Genomic DNA, 23,873 nt, shown 5'->3' on the forward strand with positions numbered 1-23,873 from the left:
GGTGATCCAGGGTTGAAGCTCACGACAGCAGTGCTCTAGGACTCGACAACAACTATGAGAGCTTGGGATGGAGGCGGAGGGGTGAGGGCGTCCAGCTTTTATAGCCCGAAGGCGTTGGCATGCACGGAACGGGTGGATCCATGCTCGGATCGAGCTCGGCCAACCTTGGAAGGCATCGGTTTCTAGGAAAGGAAAGGAGAGAGGAGGAAGAAGGAAGGTGAGGGGAGAGACCGACACGTGGGGCCCACCTATCGGTTACAGAGAGAAGGGGGAGCACGCGCCCACGTGGCTGCTAGGCAGGCGCTGGTGGACCATGTGGGTGAGAGGAGGGAGTGGGCTACAAGAGAGAGAAGGACAGGCCGGGCTGAGTAGCCACCCGGCCCGAAAGAGAGAGGAGGGAGGGTTTCCCCTTTTTCATTTCTTTTCTTTTCTTTGCAAACCATTTTCAAATAAGTTTTGAATCCTGTTTTCGAATTTGAATCAAACCAATCAATACAAAAATACTATGCAGCATCATGTATGCATAAACATGTATCTATCCTTATAATTGCTTTTAATTTCATAAAAACTATTACTTCCTAAGTTTGAATGCTCACAAAAATTGCATAAATAAATCATTTTAAGCTATTTCAAAAAGATGCAAAATTTTGGGTGTTACATTTATCGTTGCACTTGACCATTGGTGCGTCGCTGCCTCTGACATGCTGGCCCTCTGTTGGACTGGTCCAACGACCAGCCACGGACATGATCCGACGCCCAACTGCGCTCTTGGGCGCTCTTTGGAACCCGTCAGACTCTCGGTGAAGTAGTCCGATGCTGCCGTGTAAACAGGGTCCGACGCTCTTCTTTGTCTCCTTCCTCATGTGAACAGTGAACTCGCCTGGTCCAACGCCTCCCTCTGCTCTGATCCGACCACTACTACAGGATTGATTTTGCGAGGCGGTGGGCTTTTATTAACTGAGGAGGGCAGGTTGGGTGGCCGCCTCCATTAATCGGTGGCAGGGCCGCCGGCCGAGCAACCGCCTCGATTAATCATTAATGGAGGCGGGCCGCATTCCCGCCTCGGTTAATCCACAATTACCAGAGGCGGTTTCTTACGACAACTGCCTTCGTTAATGGATTAACCGAGGCGGGCAACTTAATACATCCGCGTCCATTAATCGATTATTTTTGGAGGCGGTCATTCTAAGCATTCAACTCCATAAATCGATTAATGATTGCAACAAAAAATAATTCATAAGTTTTTTATATGAACTCAGATGAAGACAAACTTTATATCAAAATGTTTATGGTCCCAAAATATTATTGTAAGTGCACAAATTTTGAAATTTGAAATTTAAAATTATCAAACAATCTTGAATGTTGACATGGTCTATACAAAAGTTATAGTTCTCATTAGAATCTACAACTTTGTAGTTGAAAAGTTTTTAATTTGAAGATGTTTAGAGTCCCAAATATGTGTTCACAGTTTATAGATTTTGAAATTTAGAATTTAGAATTCCTAAACGGTCTCAAATGTTCACACAGTTAATACCAAAGATCTAGTGGCTGACCCGATCTACATGTTTGATATTGACAAGTTTTTGATTTAAAGTCATCTAGAGTCTCTAATATGTGTTTGAAATTCACATGTTTTGAGACTCAATTTTTTGAATTTTCAAACTATCTCTGATGGAGATACATCCTATACCAAATTTGTAGTACTTGACAAGTTTTATTCTTTGTAGTTAAAAGTTTTTTCATTTGAGTTCATTTAGTTACTAAAATATCCAAAATAAGATTACAAAATACTGATATAAAAATATAGCATATTATATATAGACATGAATGAGTGTGTGGTACAGTGGTAGAGATGCAGTAGTGTTGAGCGCCAGGTCATGGGTTCGACTCTCCAAAGTCGCAAGTTTTTTGGTGTTTTTGGGTTTTCTGGAGAACATTAACGAAGGCGGGCATGTTAAGACACCCACCTCGGTTAATGGGATTAACGGAAGCGGGCACCTTAAGACGCTCACTGTCGTTAATCCACATTGACAGAGACCTTTGATTGGAGGCGGTTGCAATGCCCGCCTCCATTAATCAATCCTATAGTAGTGGACGTTGCAGTTGCAATGCCCGCCTCCATTAATCAATCCTATAGTAGTGGACGCTGATGTCACACCCAGTTTTAAAGAACAAAATCAAATGCTAATCATATGTATGCCAGGATCAATTTTCATACATATGATGACATCATTATAGTATCAAAATTAGAGTTAAATACATATCGATAACATTATTACAAAATGACCCATGGGTCTAAAAGAAAAACTGCTAAGCTTCTAGTGGAAATATTCGCCATCTTCATAGGAAGGTTGACCAGTGGCAGCACCAGCCTAGTACACATCATCAGGGTCAAAAGCACTATCTTCTATGAAATCCTCCTTGTCATCTCCAGCGTCTGGGTGGGGTAGCAGGGGGACAATGAGGAAGGGTGAGCACATTGAAATGTACTCCGCAAGTGTAGGAAAAGTATGACATGAGGCTTATAACAAAGGGTAGGCTAACCTTGTTTGACACCAGCGCCTAAGCGACACATCTATTACCTTAAAACCTTAGCACATATTTACTAAGTAGATTCTGCCTTCTCCTCAGAGAACCAACATGACACTTGAATCCCATCTGAGCTAACCAACACCTGGATTCCATCTAAGTTACCAACTAAACCACCCATTCCCTTACCAAGGGAACCAACCACCCTCGAACCAGAGAGCCATCTAATCCCGAAGAAGTCCAAGCCCGCTCTTGACCATGAGCACGACTGATATATCAGTTTTACACTCTGCAGAGGTTGCACACTTTCACCATGACTCATGTTTCCCCATCACGCTTCACACTTCCTAGGTGCTTAGCGGGGTCACACTACAAGGCCTTTACAAAACCCCTCCAAGCCTATTTTACACCTTCTTTAAGGTTTCACCGCTAACAATGGGTATCAGCACCACTGTAGAAGTCCTCTCTTGAGCCACACAAACTGACCCGATGTAACATAACTTGGAGAGATTAACTAATTAGCCAGGTCCAGCCCATCCAGACCTCATGGTTGCGTTGTTAAGCCGGGTTACAGGCTTTGAGAACTGGTCCTTAGAATCTAGAGCAGGTACGAGCACCAACCCAAAGAACCTCATATAAGTATCAAAATAAATTAACCATCATACCAAACCATCCATCCTTCTTAGATTCCCTAGTCACCATGTTGCTAAAAATATTACCAACCCGCATATTGCATAGATCATTAATCAATATTAATTTATAGCCTTCCCAACCCAAGATTGCAAGCTAAGCATTGACTTCTACCCAACCAACCAGGTTACAAGAATGATATGACAAAACTAGTAAACCCTAGCATAGGATTCAAATTAAGACTCTGCATGTAACTAAAGATGTAGCTAAACCAACTCAAAAGTAAATACAATTTGGAGGAAGTATGGTCAAGGACACTTGCCTTTGAGCTAGGTTTGGTCTAGGATATTGAACTCCTAATCCTGGAAGTTCTCGTACTCAGCACCTTTTGCTGACAAACATCAAACATGGCCCATAAAACAAAATAATAATAGTACACCAAACATTGGAAAAACATAACATAAAGTTAACTAACGCATAGTACTTGTCAATATGAACTCGTGAGCGAAAGAACCACCTAAAACAAAGCTACGGTTTGCAAGTTATGGATTTTTGAAGTTTAGGGGCAAAACTATAAATAGATCGAACACATTTTTGTATTTAAAATAAATAAAATAGAAAATCAAAAGGGAAAAGGATCAGGTCTCATTTATCCTAAAGTCCAGGGTCTAGCTTGGAAGATTTCCAAAGCTCATTGAACAGTGCCTTTGGATCGTGGCTTGGTTTTGGAAAAAGGGAAGGGCTCAAGCGCAAAAGTGGCAGAGCTATTAGCGTGGCGGCTGGCATGGCGCCGACGTCGCGACACGTGGAGCTATGCCACTGGTGCGGTGCACCACGGTGCCTGTGGGTGCGCTTGCATGGCCTGCGGTGGACCGGGTCACTGCACCGTGGACGCGGTGCATACCGGTTCGGCACCCCTTCTAATATGTGCCATTGATCGAGCAACGGACAACTCAGGGAACTTGGTCACCATGGCGGTGGGTTTGGGCGGTAGAGCACCATGGATGGTGGTAGAGGCTCACTAGCATTGGCCAATCTTGTGCTAGAGAATGCTAGAGCTAACACGGCCAAGCGCGTTGGGCTCGGGGGCTAACCGTGAACTTGACAGAGAGGTTCTCGGCGACTAGAGCGGCACTGAGGAGGGAGGAGGTGGGTGGCGGTGGCGGAGAGCTCCGATGAGCTAGAAAATTGTGGTTAGAGAGGGAGACAGGGCAAGAGAGGACACGGGGCAGGTTTGTGATGCAGCTGCGGTGCCGAAGGCGCAAATTTATAAGGCTGAGAGGGGTCGTGCGAGCGGCTGCCCAAGCTTGGGTGCGTCAGCAATGGCGGCGCGGATCCGAATGCATGCGCGAGTGGCTGGGAGGGGGTGGAACGGTCCATGTGGGTCACGGTGGACGCGGGCGAGGCCAGAGCAGGGCTCGGCAAGGCTAGGTTGCACGTGGGGCGTGGTCACGTGGCTGCCCGACGAAGTCATGGGCGTGGCCGGAGGTAGGGGAAGACCCCGATAGGTGGTCCCCACCTGTTGGTGGCACTGAAGCTGGGCCCACTTAGCAGTGGTAGGGAGCGGGGGGCGCACGTGGGTGCGGGCCAGCGTGGCTACGCGGGGGGGGGGGGGGGGGGAGGGGCGGGGGGTGAGCGGGCCGGCGTGGGAAGAGGTGGGCTGATGGGGGTGGGATGGGCCGAGGGCGGCCCTTTTCTTTTCTTTCTTTTTCCTTCTCTATTTTGGTTGTTTAGAATTTTGTAAATTCGTTCTGGAAGCCAAAACAAAAGCTTTTGGAACCAAACAAAATTTGTAAATTCTTTTGGAAATATTTCTAAGGTTTTGGAAAACAACTGATTCGTTTTCAAACAAAATTAAATAATTTGCTTGGTTTATAAAATAGAGCAAAAATGATTCGAACCTAACTCAAATTTAAATAATTCTTTTTCACCCAATAAAAAAATGCAGGAGGCATGAATGCAACAAAAGAACTTTTTCATATATAAACTATTATTTTTCTCCACTAACATTTGGCTATAGATCTAAATTAAATTTCTAATAAATTTTAGTAAATTTGAAAGTTTCAAAATTTAGGGTGTTACGGCTGCCTGGGTGTTGTGGCTTTCTGGATCGTTGAACCGTCGGACTGGTCTGACGCCCCCTGGCCCTAAAGCACCTTCTTCCTTGTTTCTTCGTGACCATCGCGTCCGAGCATGGTTCCATCTTTGTGCTTGGACTTAAGCTTGATCTTGAATGTCTTCAACTCTACTCTAAATATCTTGCTTGAGGTGTTGATCATTGGATCACCACGTCGCCACCATCCAATTCACTTTTGCATCCTATTGGACTATAAAACAAATACTTGCAACCATATTTGTCCAATTCGGTCATGTTGATCATCAAACACCAAAATCCAAACTAAATGGGTGGATGGTCCATTTTCCTTACAAACATGTCTGCATCGCTAGCTAAATAAAGGAGGTTATATATGCATAGCGATATAGGCTTATAGCTACAAAAGTTCTTTAAAACGGTTCAAAAGCATATAGTCGTAGACCATATTGCGTAGGTCCATTGCCGTTACAAACCTTGTCCAAAGTTTGACCACTTTGTGTGATTGAAATAAGCATTAGGACAGTCTCCATGGATAGTTTCATGGCGTTGTTTACAAGACTGTCAAGTAATATAGAATGAAATGAAACTTGGATGAAACACACAATCTCAATGCAAAGTTTCATTCTATAGTTTCATATAGGCAGTTAATTTCATGGCTCATAGAGAGTTGATAATCGTGCCAAGAGAGTGTTTGTGTGTGTATTATCACTGTCGGCGCAAAAAAACGTGGTGAATGTGCCTGACACACTGCAAGCCGGACGATCTGAGCGAGGTCAACCCATAGATCTTGCTTGGCTTCAACACAGGACCAGTCGATCCTGAAAATCCCGAAGGCGTGCCAATCAATTTGACCTACAATAGAAAAGGAGAGAAAACTTATCAGTAATTTAGGGTGGAACATGCCGGTGTTGCACCAGACAGTTTCGATATGTGGCTAAATAGCTGATTGATATGGCCATCGAGTATAGAGTCGATATCTGACAATAAAGCGATAGAAATAAACATTACTGACCAAACAGACCATGATCGATATAAAGTATCGAGCCAATAATATTAATGAGCATGATCGGTATTTTAACAGATGAAAACAATCATGAAATTGGCTATTTCATAAGTATAAATAACAAACATAAACAACAGATGACTGAGAAACAGATAAGCATAATAAGCTCAAGTAATCGGCTAAAATAGCCGATTCAGATAGAGAGAGGATTATAGCATGTGAGCAATCAACTGTCTAGTACAAATGAATCTACAAACGCTCTGAATCTAATCTTTTACCATCAATAGTGATGTTCGACCGGATCGATGCAGCTATGATAATGATAACAAACTAAAGCCAAAGAATCTATGAAACCATCTATATGTGTCAACACAAAATTTTGTCTCATGCCGAGGACACATATAGCAAGCCAGAAGGGTCTACTCAATGGAGTTGGAGATCTGCCTAGCTTCAGCGTAGGGGTGATCGATCCTGCGCAATTCTCCCAAGATGTGCCAGTCAATTTGACCCTGTAATTGACAAGGAGAGAAAGTTTATCAGTAATTAAGTACGGAACATGCCGGTGTTGCCAGACAGTCCCGAATGTGCGGCCCTAAGAGCCGATATGGAAGGAGATCGACTAAATAGTCGATTCCAGCATATTCATAAGAATGAATTGGTTAAAACTCATGGGGTTGTGTAAGAAGAATCGGTTATCATTTAGGATAAATATCATCATTTGAGTAAATATTAATCAATGGCAATAAGATATCAATGTGATTGGTTTATGCTGAGCCAATGATTACAAGTAACCGAACCGCTTTTTATATAAAGAAACAATTCAACACCATTTAACCATTTAATAAAGATAAATCTAATGAACATGTTAGATCTTATCTATCGCTATGACCAGTGGGGCATGAGGCAGAATCATGCAGGCTGTAGAAATAAACAATAGACTCGACGACCCTAACTCATTACTAATATCAGTGGGGCATGTGGAAGAATCATGCAGGCCATAATACAATAATAAGATCATGGGGCAAACACATCTTTCAACCTATCTTTACTTCAACAGTCTCGTGATGCGAACTATTCATGAAAGCACTTGATATCGGCTAAAATAGCCTATTCAGGCATAGCGCACAGTTAAGGTCATGCCTTATCAGAAATAGATCTAGTAAATAACGATCCCCACTCCATGGTGCTAACAGTGGGGTGTGAGGCAGAATCACACAGGCCGTTATAACGGGCCATGGAATGGTTTTCGTTAGCCAATAGATCTACTCAAGATGCAACATGCCTTAACCGCACGCTATGCACGATCAAGATTGACATAAAACAGCCGATAACTCATCGTTTAAGGTGTAGATTAGATCAGTTTTCATATTAGCAAACGATGGATTAAACAAGATATAAGGCCGATCTAGATCAATCCCAATCGGGCAGAGTGATATTACTATAATTAGATAAATAATGGAGGAAATAAGCCATATCGGTAACTTAATGAATCTACCAAAGACTGCCATCCTAAGGTAGAGCCGATAACTTGACCTTGATCTAGTTCATGCAGTGGGGGTCGACCGGATCGATGCAGCCATACTTAAACTAGACAAGAATCGATAACAAACTTATACCAGAGTCATAGTGGAGTTCGACCAGATCGATGTAGCCGTACAAACAGAGGTATAAGCCATGATGGTACTTACAGACAAGTAGGTCAACCGGATCGATATAGTATACTTGCTGAAGAACTCGCCGAGTTCTACTCTACTCCTACTCCTAAGGGGTGGCCGGAGCCAAAAAAAAGTAAATGACTTGTATATTGGATTGATTGTTCTTTTTACAATGGTCGGGGTTTGGTATTTATACCCAGAATCTAAACATGAATCCTACTCCAGCACGATTCGTTACAATTTTCGGCATAAAAGAAAACATTCCTAATTTAAGATAACTTGGACCCTAATCCTTCCCTTTTATAGAGTCCGATATGTAGTTTTCTGTCGCCAACCGTAGCTCATCATCGCTATCCGCTGATGTCATCCCAAGAGATCCGATTCTAGAGTCATATCTGAATCAGCTGATGTGATCCTTATGCAATCGATTCCTTGATTGGCACAATTTTGGAAGCCAGCGAGTTCCCGTGTTTTTCTCCCAAATTTTGGTGTAAAAACATGCCCCCAATTTTGGGATAAAAGTGATTTTATTCCAAAATTCCTATTTATCCGTTTACCATGCCGCAACCGATTTGCTCCGAGATATACGCGTGAGTCCTGACTCCCTAGGCCGAATCTTACATAATGTCCCAATAGTATCTTTTCCGACTCACTCGGCCTATTTGCTCTCTCCTTCCTTCTCAAGCCAACCTTAATAGCCGACGCCGTCATCGCCAAGGCCTCAAACCCTAGCCAATCCGCTGTCTCATCAAGCCATCATTCAAGCTATCTTTGTTAGATCCAAACCTATTCCAGCTGCAACGGCAACCAACGACCATGTTCCTGAGGTATGCTCCAAATTTCCGTTCTCCAAGTACCGGCTGCTACCCCATATTTCTTCTCTTTCTGAACTTATTTCATCCGATTACTAGGAAATGAGGAACGAAATCTTGATTCCATCAGCTGTCGTTCCTAATGCCTATTTTCTCGGTCCTATGGGTGATCCTAATCCATCTGATTTTATTCATCAAGAAACCAACCAGATCCCCTTTAAATAGTCTGTAGTGGATTCATCTTCCTGGAATAAAACTCCCTTCAGAAACTGGCCTAAAGTGCCTAAGGGATGGAAAAATTGGTTTCGTAGGATATCCGAGAAAAGGGGTGGAGATTGGGAGCTTTATGATCTGAATCAATGCTTGACACTCTCGTTGTCCAAAATGGAGAGGAATGATTCACTCTTGATCTCTGCTTCTTATTTCTGGTCCAACGCTCTAAATGCTTTTATTTTTGGTCACGGTCCAATGACCATCACCCTAGCCGATGTTTATATGTTGACCGGCCTTAGAGTCACCGGGTCAGTGCAGCCTTACGAGTACTTGAGTGTTGGCTCCAAGAGATTGGCCAAAATAGCAAACTGTATAGGATGGACCAGTTATATTTTGAACCACATTGGAGATGGTTCAGTTGTCAGCGAAAGGGAATACGTGGCCTTCCTGAACATGTGGCTGGAAAGATTTGTTTTCTATGGGTCATCTTGTGGTCCAACCTACAATCACAAACTTATGGCGGAGCACCTAGCATTAGGCAAGGATATTCCTCTTGGAAAATATCTGCTAGGAGCTGCTTATCATCTGATGTAGTAGGTGGCTACCCAATTACTAAAGAATAAATCAATTCAGACTAACAGCGGTCCTTGGTGGTTGATACAACTGTGGCTCAATTTGTATATGCACAAGATTGTAAGGCCTGATCTCAGAGACTTGAGCTTTCCTTCCTCTAACTTTGATGAGGAATATAGAGGCGAAGAAGGAAGAACTCGTTAGTGTACGAGCTATGGTGATGCTGCATCAGCCATAATAATTGACTTCAATGTTGGCCATCTCTTCAAAAAGTTTTACAGGGGGTTTGTTGTGGTTGTCCTAACTTGGCTACCTTATAATGAGGATGATGAACTGACTTTCCCTTTCAAATTCTGATTTGAATCCGGCTGTTCGGACGAGACAGTGACTACGATCTTCAATTCCTTTATCAAGCCCTATGTTCTTCTAGCCGAATTTCGTCACGGTCAGGGCAAAATGGTTAAAGGCTCCTCCATCCTAGGCAACCCTCCAACCTATGAGTTTTACAACCCTTCATTTGTGGCCCGTCAGTTTGGTCTCGGTCAACTCCCCCCTCGCCTATTTTTCAAGAACATACAAAAGCCGAGAGAAGATATCAGTGAGGTGTTTGAAGCTTCTAGAGTCTTTCAATTGGGATCAGACCTTCCTTCCCTTTACTTGCATGACTAGGTTAGGGCTAGCTTTTCTTCCAATCTCTTTGACTCCTGGTGGCAAGAATGGTGCTCCCATCTCTTCTGTGGGTCGGTCCACCCTCTGTGCATAGCTCTAGATGGGGAATTTGCTTCTGATAGTGAGGTAATCTTTCATTCCCTTTTCAAAGAGATTACTCGGTGACTTCTTTTGCCAACTGTTCTAACCGACCCTTTTAGGACATTGAATTTGATCCTCTGAGCCTAGATAGGAGAGGGCGTCCTATAGATTACCAGCCGCCATGCCTAGTTTCAAGGATGGGATCAACCGTACCCTCATTGAAGAAGTTAATGAGGACTCATGCTGCTCCCATGATTATGACATGTCAATCCCCAAAGCACAAGGCGGTCCAAGGGGCAACTCAGAAGGCCACTACTGGAAAAAGACTCCACAGGGTGAGACCATCAGCTGCTCAGGTGAACGATCCATATTTTCCTCGAACTGATGTTAAACTTCGTGACCCCACTCTTTCACAGTTATCGAGCATTGCGTCTCAACCTACCCTAGGTGTGCAATTGTTGTCTTAGGCATTTGACTCAGCACCAATCGAACCTCCTTCGACCGATCCTCAAAAGGAGCCGATTTCGGTGGAAGTAACCGATGCTCCCACAATGGTAGAAAATGTGAATTTTTTCTTTGATGCTTGTCGAAGTATTTCCTTTAACTTCTTGATTCACTTAGTCTTTTACCCTTCACCTGAACTTTTATTGTGCTAGATACTTCCTGACGAAACACCTGTGTAAGATTGGGAACCTAATAGCCCCCTCAACGATCCTGTCGGTGTTGAAGGTGGTCCTGTTACCGTCAACACTCAGACTGTTGATTCTCTAGTCTGGCAAATAATTGATGGTGAGGGATTCATTTGCTCAATTTGTCTCTCTATAGCAGGCATGAACTAAAAACCCTCCGATGTTTGTAGATGCAGATGTTGAGACTTCTGAGCCGATTCAACCAGATATTACTGGTGTATCATTAGCTATTCCTTCCCTTTAGATAGAAGTTACCACATAAAAGGTACTGTATCTCATCTTACTCATTCATTCTATTATAAGCTGATCCGATCCTTCTAATCAAGATTTACATTATACATAGGTACTCGATCCTCCAGCCCTCTCCAGAGTCTTGTCATATTTGTCTGCTTTTGAAGATCAAGCCCTGAAGGTGAAAAAGACTCAGAGGAACCTATCCAATCGTGATGCTTTGCTGGCCAAGGATAACTCTAACAAGCAAGAGGCTAAAGAGTTGATGCGGCTGATTGATGATTTGAAAAATTCTTCCCTCAGGACCGATCCAAAGCTTTTCCAACTAGAAATCAGACTTGCTGAACTTGAGAAGGAACAGCAAAACGTGAAGGCTGCCATTGATCGTTGCAAGTCTACTCTAGCCCAAATAACTGATGCCATCAAGCAGAAGAAACAGGAACTATTGGCCAAAGTAAAAGGAAGCAGAGCCATCCGTAGTAGTCTTGAGAACACTCCTAGAACAGCCGAAGAATACAAGCAAAGATTGCAGAAGCTAATGTTGTTCGCCTAGAAATATTGAAAGTTATCCAGGATGTTTTGAACTTGTAATCCGTAGTTTAACACATGTATCTTGTGTAAAACCGACAATAACCATACTTTCCTGTTGTCCCGTCGTATCTCTTGTTTCGGCTAAAGAGCCTATTAAAAATAGTCTATCCCAGACTTCTGATCTCAATCCAATTGAGTCTGAAAACATGGCTTTCATTAAGAGAACCCTTCGACTTTCTGCCTTCAGTTGCCCAACGTTGTATTCTCTTCGGCATTAGTGAGGCAACGATTCGCCTTCTATTACTTGCGGTTGCCTACCGCACTCCCTGAGGCGTTCACCTCTTCGCTTTGTGGCTTCAAATACCAGCCGATGGTTTCGGCCTCAAACACATCTCCACTCGCAACTGTTCCTTTGCACTTCTCCGCCTTCCATAACCCTGTAGCGGTTCCCTTCCCTTCTTGTAGATCCAATCAAATCCATGGCCGATAAGGATAATCGCGGCAAGCGAGCGGCGGAGGAGATCCTGAAGGGGAACATGCCGATGAACCAGCGTCTCCAACGCATGAGGTGAGATTGACATTTCCTGTTTATGATGATGAACTATTCTGACTCACCTACATGTTTGTCATGATTGATAGTCTTTGTCCTCTCCACAGGGCCGGTGGGCCCTCTGACGCTGCATCTTTCTATGCTGACTTCGTTGTCGGATTCTTTCAACTCCAACAATGGCGACGATGCCCGGCGTTTTCTTCATGAATGGAGGATGGCTCAGAATCATTATTCCGAGGTGACTTGGGAGAACGGCCAACTCGAGATTCATCTTGGGGTCTCTCAGACTACCCTTCATGCGGCCGAGGAAAAGGCTAATGCCATTTGAGTGCAGCTGGCTGAATCAGATGCCGTGGTGGTAGGTAAGATGAATTCCATAAATGCTTCCATTCCAATCTCCTCTATCTTCATCTTGATAATCTTCCTATTCATGTGATTGCCAGCCCTGATAGTGTAGTTAGAATCTCTCCAACTGGTGGCAAACGCGGCCGTGGACGCCGTCAATGCTCGGGGTTCCTGCATTGACGCTCATCTCCAAGACATCTTGGCCCACGTTCAGGAGATTGCCCTCCATGGTGTTTGTCATGGCGCATCGGTGGTGCTGACCGCGGCGTAGGTTCAGATAGGGTACAAGCTCCACGCCATGGAGACCAGTTTCCTAGTAGGCGATGGTCCTGAGGAACATGAGGACTTGATGGAAGAATTCGTCGTAGCGACAGAGGCCATCGTGGACATCACATCGGCTCAGGATGTGGTGAACAAGGTCTTTGACTAGATTGTACTTAGGGTGAACTGAATGAAACTTTCCTATCCTCTGAATGTGTCTCAGTGCGATGCCCCAGTAGGCGATACATATCATATCTGCTTTTATTGTCTTTGAGGATTTTCATTTTTTGAACTAGAGGTGATACCCTCCTGGTACTGGCTATTAGAGTCAAGAATGAATCAGCTATCAAGTGTTGATCAGATGTTAGGATAACATCCCGTAGAACTTTTCATATCAAAGGTCAAACAATTAATCAACCCAGGTCAAGCATCCTATTAAGCAAAACAGAACTTCTTTAAGATCCATTAACTCTGAATCGCACTTATAATTTGACTCGGCATCCACATACGTCGGCCTAAACCCATCTCCAGGACTCAATGCTTATTTTTCCTTTTATCCAATGGCCGACATGAAGCCATGACTTTTTACTAAAACAAACTCTCAAAGCCGATCGCTTGCATCGACTGTTGGCTTTCATTGCTGATCTTAATGAAGCCTCCTTCCCATGACTTGCCAGAAAAACATTTGAAGTCTCCTAGTTCCCAAAAGACTAGATCGGCTCTTGCGACGCTCATAGACTCATCAGCGTGAACCACCTCGACATCATCTCCATGCCATTGAATCAAACACTGATGCATGGTCGATGGTATGCGACAGTTCGCATGAATCCAATCACGACTGAGGAGTAGGCTATATGACCCTTTTCCATCTATGCTGAAGAATGTGGTGAGCAGAGTCTTACTCCCGATTGTCAGTTCAACGTTTATTGCCCCCGGGTCTTAGATGTATTACCTCCAAAATCCTTAAGCATCATGTCAGTCTCCATCAGATCTCCTAGTCCTTTGCCAAGTTTACGAAATGTGGTGTAAGGCATAAGATTGACAGAAGCACCTCCGTCCACTAACATCTTGTTCATCGGCTTCCCATCAACAAAACCTTTCATATACAAAGCCTTTAAGTGCCGATGCTTGACTGGTTTATCAAATATTGCTTGTTGTACAACCATCAACTTGGCAACTATCTCCTCATACTCCGATTCATCAAAATCCAAATACACTTCTTGATTTGCCGGAGCTCTGAATTCTGATGGCAACAGAAAAGCCATTTGGATATTAGCCGATGGTTGCTTTCTATCGGCTGTTTGCTTAGCACGCCATACTAGAGGCTTGTCGGGTGCTTGAGCCTGTTCCAACTCTTTATTCCTTAGGCGTTGCACCCTTCTCTTCTGGCTTCTTGTCAAACCTCCTGGACACCATTTGCCTTCCTACCAAACATGTTCTCTCTGGTTGCCCTCTTCTTCATAATCAGCCTAGTCTTGATCCACAACTCTTTTTCCTAGCCGATTATGAATGCTTCCATTTTTTAAGCGCCAATCTATGTTATTATGATGATATGTATCTTGAGTATGGATAGACCGACAGTTGGTTCGAGATTGCCTAAACTCCCAATACTGATTGCTGCATTCTGGATAGTCATGTCTAGTAGGCAACTTCAAACCTTTGTTCCAGCAATATCTGAAGAAAGGACAATTCCAATGTGATTCGGCTTGTTTCCTTTCATACTTCTCTTCTTCTAGTTGATGTTGGTATTCTTGATCCTCCAACCATCACTGATAATCCTTTTCCTTCTGCCGCTACCACTTATTCAATAGAATCCAAGATGTAACCTGCGGCTTTGTCGCTCCATCTTTTGACGTCTCCCCCTGCTCATATCGGCTCTTTTGCTTGTTGCGACGTCTCCTGATTTCTCTGTACTCATCAGCCGATATTTGCATCTTGGGATCAACTGTTCTAGCTCCTCTTGATTTGGCCGATGTTAGGACCTTAGTCTTTCCTTTGAGCAGCCCACCATCAACCATATTTTGATCTCCTGGGAAAGGATTATCATCAACTTTCATTTTTCAAGGCGTATCAAATTTGAGCCTTCCTTGCTGAATAGCCCTCTGTATATGCTGTCGGAAAATTCTACACTCATTAGTGGAATGAGAAGTAGCATTACGAAACTTGCAAAACTTCTTATTCTTCAACTGATCAGGAGGCAACATAACATGATTATCGGGCAACTTGATCTGCCCCTTCTCAAGCAAGAAATCGAAGAGCTTGTCTGATTTAGTGACATCAAAGTCATAGCTCTCTTCGACTCCTCTTTCCCAAGGATCTGTCACCGTCTTTTTGCCCCAATTCCATTCAGCCATAGCAACTTCTTCTTCTTCATCTTCATAGTCATCATCAGCTGAATATGGATTATAAGCTTCAGCCACTGTGGTACTCTTCTGGAATCAGGTATCTCTACGCATACTCTAGAATTGGCTATTGAGCGCTGCCACTCGTTGAGCCAATTGACCTAAATTGTCAAATTCTTGTCCTAGCAGCTTTTCTTTCCATATTGGCAACATTCCTTGGACGGCTAAAGCAGCTAACTGATCATCAGCCAAGTTTAATGAGAAGCACAAATTTCTGATTTCTCAGAACCTCTGAAGAAACTCAGCTGCCGATTCATTAGTCTTCTACCTAATGGTTGTCAAATTGGTTATCTTCTTTTCTCCAGTCCTAGTGTAAAAATATGTATGAAACTTCTTCTCTAGGTCAGCCCAATAGGCAATTGAATTGACCGGTAATGACAAAAACCAAGTGAAGGCTGGCCCCAACAGGGATAAGGAGAAGAAATGAACTCGATGGGCATCCTCAACTGACGCTTCGTCCAATTGTGTAAGATACCGACTAACATGTTCTATCATGCTTGTACTGTCTTGGCCAGTGAACTTAGCGAACTCTGGGAGCCTGTAATTTGTGGGAAGAGCAACCAAATCATACCATTCTAGATATGGGCGTTTGTGCGAAAAGGTCAGCCCTTTTGGCTTCAAACCGAACTAATTCTTCATCATCTCGGTCACTTTCAATAGCAACTCATCAGCTTGTGGATTTGGATTTCTCTACACCTGCTGACCCATCTGTGGATTGAAATCTCGTGTGCCTTGATATCCTGGATTTGGCATCATGTGAAGGGTGTTATAATCTATGCCATAATGATACCCTTGTGGGATTTCTATCTGTTGGGTCCTTTGCTGGCTTGCTGCTTGAAGTCTCTGATTATAGACATAAGGATCTATATCCCTATGGATCCTTTGAATTGAGGGTGCTATTTTTTGAGCCGACGATGGTATGTGGCCTGATGTGCCAAAATTGATCACCTGGTTCTGACTTTGCCTCGCCGGCTATTGCACATGCTATACTGACGGTCCAGGACTATACTATATTTGATTTGTAGTAGTACCTTGAGCTTGTTTAGATGAACCTAGAACTGTCTGGACATCGCCATTACCGGCTGGTGCTGCTTCTTGGTGGCTGGTACTAACTTGATTAGTCCCTTGGGTCAATGGATCTAGAATGTTGTAACAAATCGGCCCAACTTGACCAACTGGAAACCCAAGAATTGCTTCTTTCATGGTGTTGTGGAATGTGTCTAAGAAAGCTTCATTATGGCTTGATATGGCATCACGAACAGATTTGTCTACAACTTCCTTAAAGAAATGCCTGTCTTTAGCTTCAGTTGTATCTGTCTGCCCGTGCAATAGAACTCTTGGTAGTGGAAATTTCTGAACAATTGTGTTGTCACGTGTTTTGGTGTAGGACAACAAACATTTGCTCTAAAATTCTTCTATAGCTTTACTGATGACATCTTTATCTCCATCAGGTAGATCTTCATAATGTACCACAAGGATGTCATTGTTGTTGTGAGCCGCCATGATGATTGTGGGGTCCCACTAGGTGTGCCAGAAATGAGAGTCGACGCAAAATTTTGTCTCATGCCGAGGACACACGTAGCAAGCCACAATGGAGGTCGACCGGATCGTTGCAGCCGTATGAACAGAGGTATAAGCCATGGCGGTACTTACAGACAAGCAGTGGAGGTCGACCGGATCGATGCAGCCGTACTTGCTGAAGAACTCGCCGAGATCTACTCTACTCCTACTCCTAAGGGGTGGCCGGAGCCGAAAAAAGTAAATGACTTGTATATTGGATTGATTGTTCTTTTTACAATGGTCGGGGTTTGATATTTATACCCAGAGTCTAAACATGAATCCTACTCGAGCACGATTCGTTACAATTTTCAGCATAAAAGAAAACATTCCTAATTTAAGATAACTTGGACCCTAATCCTTCCCTTTTTGTAGAGTCCGATATGTATTTTTCTGTTGCCAACCGTAGCTCGGCTATCCGCTGACGTCATCCCAAGAGATCCGATTCTAGAGTTGTATCTAAATCGGCTGATGTGATCCTTATGCAATCGATTCCTTGATTGGCACAATTTCAGAAGCCAGCGAGTTCCCACGTTTTTCTCCCAAATTTTGGTGTAAACAATATGTGGATAGATTCATGAAAGCATGCTATATGTGTGAGAGCATAGGCAATCGGCTAAAACAGCCGATGCAAAGAAGGTAGAGGCATAACATGTGAACAATCAACTATTTATTATGAATAGATTTATAAACTTATCAAATCTAGCCTATTATCTTTAACAGTGGGGTTCGACCGAATCGATGGCAGCTATAATAAAGATAACAGATTAAACCTTTAAAGTAAATAGATCTATTCATATTTAATAGAATCGTGAAAATATACTATGAGTGTTAAAATGCAGGCAATCCGTTGTTTAGCTGATGCAGGCATAGCAAACAACCAAGGTCATGCCTGGCCAAAAGCAAATCTACCAACTAGCAAACTCTGAGTTAAAGTGCTAACAGTGGGGATCGAACGGATCGTTACAGCCATAATAGTGAGCTATAGATTAGATTAACTAGCTAGTAAACCTACTCTAGATCAGACAAGCCTTAGCCATGTACTATGCACGATCAAGATCAAAGTAGAACGGCCGATAAAATATAATCCATCGTTTAAAGTAAAAATTATCACAATATAGCAAAATAAATGATGGACTAAAAGAATATGAGGCCAATCTTGATCAATCTCGATCGGGCAGGTTGATATTGCTGAAACTAATGACAATAAGAACATCAGCAAGATTGGTAACTTAATGAATCTACCAAAGGATGCCACCCTTAGGTAGAGCCGGTAACTTTACCTTAATATAATTCGAGAAGTCGAGCTTAACCGATGGCAGCCGTATTTGAACTAGATAAGGATCGATAACTAACTTATACTATGACTTACAAGAGGTCAATCAGTTGATGTAGGCTTACAAGCAACAATATAAGTCATGACGGTACTTAAAGATAAGCTGGAGGTCAAACTTAACCGATGGCAGCCCTACTTGTTGAAGAACTCGCTGAGATCTACATTACTCCTACTCCTAAGGGTTGGCGTGAAGATGAAAAAGTAAAGACCTATTTTGATTGATGTGTGTATGTTCGGTACAATAGCCGGGGCTCTATATTTATACCCTAGGCTGATAAGAGTCCTAAACGAACATGACTAGATAACAAAAAGAAATATCAAGATACATGGACTCTAATTTCCCTTATGCAAGGCCAAGCGGGCATCTGCCAGCTTAAGTCGTAGGACACAGAACGGTGGTGTTTTGACTGGCTCTAGACGGTACAGGTAAGGCTTGGTGGGCATGTCTGGCTTAATTCGTAGTGCGCAGAGCGGTTGTGTTCCGACGGCCTCTAGACGGTATAGGCAAGGCCTGGCAGGCGTGTCCTAGCTTAAGTCATAGGACGCAGAGCGGTAGTGTTCCGACTGCCTCCAGATGATACAGGCAAAGCCTGGCGGGTGTGGCCCAGCTTAAGTCATAGGAGGCAGAGCGGTAGTGTTCGGACGGCCTCTGTAACACCCTAAAATTTGCCTCTTTTGAAAATAGGTTTAAAAGGATTTATTTCTGAATTTTGTGCTCATGAAATATAGGAAAACAAAATTTTTCATTAAATTAAAATTCATCATAAGGTAGCAACATGTTTGTGCATACATGCTAGTGCATTTGTTTCTTTGGCATGTGTGGATTTGATTCAAATTGAAAACATTCAAAAATGCTTTTGAAAAATAAATTTGAAATAAAAAAGAATTAGAAAATAAAAGAATTTAAAAAGGATGAAAATTTTATTTTTGAGAACTTACCAAAATTTCCTATTTTTAATTAAGTTGAAAAGTGTATTTGAAATTCTATTCAAATGTGGTTTGGTTCATAGTTGAAATAGGGTTTGAAATAAAAGAAAAGGAAATTTTCTCCTTCCCTCTCTTTCTTAGGCTACAACTCAGTGAACCAGCCGGCCCATTCCGTCTCTCCTCCTCTTCTGGCCGAAGCAGCCTGAGGCCCAGCTCCTCCAGCTCCCTTCCCGCGCGCACCGGACCATCTCGCGTTCTGGCCCAGCTGCACGCCGCAAGCCCAGCGCGGCCATCGCCGTTTCCCCTCTCCTCTCTCACTGCTAGGCTGGGTCCACATGTCAGTCGTTTCCTCTTCCTCGTGTCGTCACCGCTCTGGACTCCGCCGCCTCTAGGAGTTCATGCTGCCCCCGCCCCTAGTCATTGCCATGTGCGCCAAGCAGCCCAGTCTCTTTAATACCGAGCCCCCGCACTCCGCCACCTCCATACCAAATCCTAGCTCGCGCTGCCTAACTTTTGAGCCACACCGCCGCCATTGAATCTTTTGCCACCGACGAGCCACCTGCCTCCACTTGCTCCGCGCCACCAAAATCCCCCTTGGTAAGTTCGCCTCACCGCTCTCTCTCTTCCCGTGTTTTCCTCGTTGAAAACCGTGGCCTCTAAGGCCGTTTTCTTTTTTCACCGACGAGCTCCGTCGCCAGCCATGGCTTCCACCGCACCGGCCTTACTGTTCTGACCTGCCACGCTCCTCCTTCCCTCCCTCCTCTAATCCCCGCCGTCCACTCTTGATTCGATGGTCCAGATCAACCGGTACACCTTCGCCGGTTTCTTTTACATAAGAGCCCCTAGGGTTTCTAATTTAGAACCTGCCATCCTTAGTTTCTTCCAAAATAGCCCCTGTCTTTCTTCTTTATCCTGCTCGAGGTCCTCAGCCAGATTTAAAATTCAGATTTTAATTAGTTTAATTCAAAAATCAACTTCCATCTATTTACAAAATTGCCACTATCTTCAGTAGGCCATATTTTCTCTGTTTTAACTCAGATTTGATCCATTCAACTTGTGTTAGGTTCGTAATTCTGTAATCTACATGTTCATCCTACTAGTAGATATGTTTTCAACTTTTAAAATTCAAGGCTAGATTTAATCTATTATCTTATTAAAGGAAATCTTGTTTAATTCATATCTTCTACGTTTTAGCTCCGTTTTGACCCATTCACATTGCGTTAGATTCATAGCGATGAGATCTACACATTAGTAACAGTGTTTACCATGTCACTATTTCTGGAATTTCATGGTTTAAACTTTAATTTGAATAATAATTATGCAACTAGATTTTATAAATAAAATATGATTTGTTTTACTTTAGTTTTATAATTCAAATCTAAAATTGACTTAGTTCAATTTATATTATTCTATATAGTTAAAATAAATGAAGCCTATTGTTTTCTTTTCCATGTATAAAGCATGTCTTTTGATAGTTGTATCTTGTCAACCGTAGCTCCGATTGGAGTGATTTTTGCATCCGTGTGTTCGTAGCGAGACGTAGATTCGTTTTACAAACTTTTCATCTTGATTTTGTGATTGGTATACTATTCTAATTTAGGTCTATTGTTTGCTTCATGTATGTGTATGGATGTTTGTGTGGTGCTTTATGATCTTGTCCAGTCGGTGAGTTATACGTGGTGAATCAAGAAGCAGATCTTTGAAGTTTTTGACTTGAAGAAGGATCTAAGTTTAAGGCAAGTATAGCATGGGATCTTCCTTGTTGTCCTATTCACCTTAATATCACTTTAATCATATGCATGTGTCTACCTTCACAACCATAGTAATTTTCCTAGCTATTTGATATCCTGGATTCCTTGTCACCTATGGGAAATTGCATTGGGTAGTATGATGCTAGTGCTCAATTAAAGACAATGATCTTGTAACTTGACTAATGGTATATGCAATAAACACTAAAAGATGTTTTTTAGCAACATGGAACAAGGGGGCTAGAGCATTGGGCTGTTTTTATGGTGCTCTAGATTCCTCTCCCAAAGGACTTATCTGTAAGTGATCATCTGGGACTTATAGTACAGCTATGAGGGCTATGTGGCTCTGGCTTTAGCTCAGTATGAGGACCTTTTCTAGCTTGTTAGTGGTTACCTTTATTGGTGTAAGAATGGCTTGCCGAATCGGGTATACTACGGCCTCTATCCCCTTGTGTATAGGCTGCGCATCATTGTGCCATCAGGAAGGGGGGCTCTACATCTATTTGCCGAGTGAATCTAATGGCCCTAACTTGTTAGACAAACCTTTGAAAGGTTTCATAGTGAACCCTGTCGACTTCCTTGGTAGTGGGTCAAGCGGCTAATCACCTCGGGCGAAAGGGTAAATCATGACTCATAGTGAAAGTGTACAACCTCTGTAGAGTGTAAAACTGTTATAACAGCCATGCTCACGGTCACGAGCGGCCTTGGAATCCTTACGAAATAGATGATGAACACTGATGATACTGATGATAAAGATGCCCACTAATGATTATTGTTTATGCTATTCATTATTCATGTTTACCTGATCATGTGTTTATATGGGCTTGTGATAAACTTGTTGCTACTCCTATGCTAAAAATGTGACAATTAAAAGCTAATCATAGTTGAACTAGTGTCAGCCTTTTGAGCCTCATGAACCCCATGTTATATTTGTTGAGTACGACATGTACTTATGCTTGCTTTATTTTTCAATTATTTGGATAAAAATCCCGGATGGGTACCAGATTGCTAGAGTTTGAAGGAATTAGGGTTGTGACCAACCAGTCAGTTGTCCCTGTGGAATTGGAGTCTTCACCCAAAGATTAGAGTTGTCTTTCCATTGTTTGCTATCTAAGGTTATATTCTCTATACTAAGTGCATTATATATTGAGCATTGTTTATTGATATTACCCTTATTTGTAGCTATATGTGAGATTTGACTTCCTGGGCTCACATATGGTGTGTATCTAGTTTTGTTCTTAAAACCGAGTGCTACAAAGTGGTATCAGAGCAATGCTGACTGTAGAACACAAGCCTAGTTAGAACTGGACGTCTTAGCATGCTTTCATCTTTGCTTAGTTCTTGCTTTCTCTCCAACCTTGTTATTTGCTAAAAGTTATGCTCACTTCAGCCTCGGTTCTGTTATGAAAACCTTGTCTCTATTCTCAATTCTCTCTCTTCGTCTAAATAGATGGGTCATAGTGAGGAGACCACCAGCATCAAAGGTTAGGAGAACCAAGCTACGTTGTTCGTAATTGCATTTGACAAGGAGAAGCTTGTAGCTATGCAACAACAAGTACTTGAAGGAATGACTCAATATGGTAGTTCTCCATAGTGCTTGCCACAAGGTCAAACCAACATACCAAAGGGACCAGTGAAGAGACAAGTGGCAGAAGCTTAGAAGAAGCTAAAGTCCAATGAAGGTGTTCATAGCAAGACTCTTGGAAGTCAGGATCCATGTTAGTGCTGTAAACATTATGGTTTTCCCTGTTTTTAGGACAAGTCTAATAAGAGGGAAGTTAAGGTGAACCTGAGTTTGTGAAGCTAATGTGGATAAGAAGAGAAAGGAGGTCTTAACAGAGCCAAAATTGGAAAGCAATCAACATTCGAGTTCTACTACATTATTACATCCAAGTCCAATCCCTGGTCAGACAAGTTCAAACTCTTTCCACATGAGGTATGCATAGATGGGTGGACGATCACCTATAAGGAGTTTCAACCCTGAAAGATCAAGCGATCTAAAAAGCGGTTAAGTCTAACAAAGATGAACCTTCAGAGTCATCAAGCTGGCAACACACCTAGCAACAATTCTATGGAGTTTTACGCCACAAAAGATACAACTAAGATCATGTGTTATCGCTGCCAACAAGAAGGACATTATGCTAAATTTTGCCCACGTAAGAATCAACAATTGTACCATGGAAGTGGCCAGAGTCGGATCACTACAAGGTTGCTACCAGAAAGTGTGAGTGACACCCAACCCAAAAGAAGTATTCAGTGAGAGTGACGAATGAAGAAGTCATGTTAGACTACCCAAGAACCTTAGTTAAGGAATAGGAGTTTGTGCCCTTTATGTAATAAAAACGATAGTATCTCAAGTTGAGTCAATGATTGAGTTGTGCACCTTTATTGCTTGTTGAATTGTCATTATGCTTATGATTATTTTTAATCTTTGTAATGATTGCAATGATCTTGTTGGGTGTTCCCACAATTTCATTTAGCTTATAGGCCTAAGGTATAAGGATCAGTGAAATAAATAGTTGGGTTATGGTTTTCTTCTGTTTTCCCTATCCTGTCTTTTCGGAGCAGTTTGCACTCTTTGGCTTATATCTCTAATCTTAGATGACCAAAAATCATGAGAAAATTCTGGACAATAGTAGACTTCGATATCACAAGGCGATGCATCTGTGCTGTTTGGAACTTGGAACAGTTTCTGTTGTGTACTGTCTTTGGCCAAGTTAACTGCAGAATTTGGAAACTTGTTCTATAAGGAAGTTGTGGAGAATTTGATAAGCTTTCCGACGGTATAAGCTACATTGTCATTGGATTAACAGAATGAGAGTTACAGCTGTTTTACTGCACTGCTGTTTTTCTACTCGTGAGGAATTTCAAACTTCTTGTTCTTGCCCCTACACGAGAGTATCAATGGGATGACAGAATGTCTTGATATTAGTTAGCTCATCTAGAAGGAGATGCAAGCTATACTTTGGTGTCCCCTAGTTTATCTTTTCTTAAGGGAGGTAGCCAAGTTGAAGGTTGCGCAGCGGAAGCGTGGTG

Source organism: Miscanthus floridulus, chromosome 15, assembly GCF_019320115.1.
Source record: "Miscanthus floridulus cultivar M001 chromosome 15, ASM1932011v1, whole genome shotgun sequence".
In the NCBI taxonomy this organism is placed as follows: Eukaryota; Viridiplantae; Streptophyta; class Magnoliopsida; order Poales; family Poaceae; genus Miscanthus; species Miscanthus floridulus.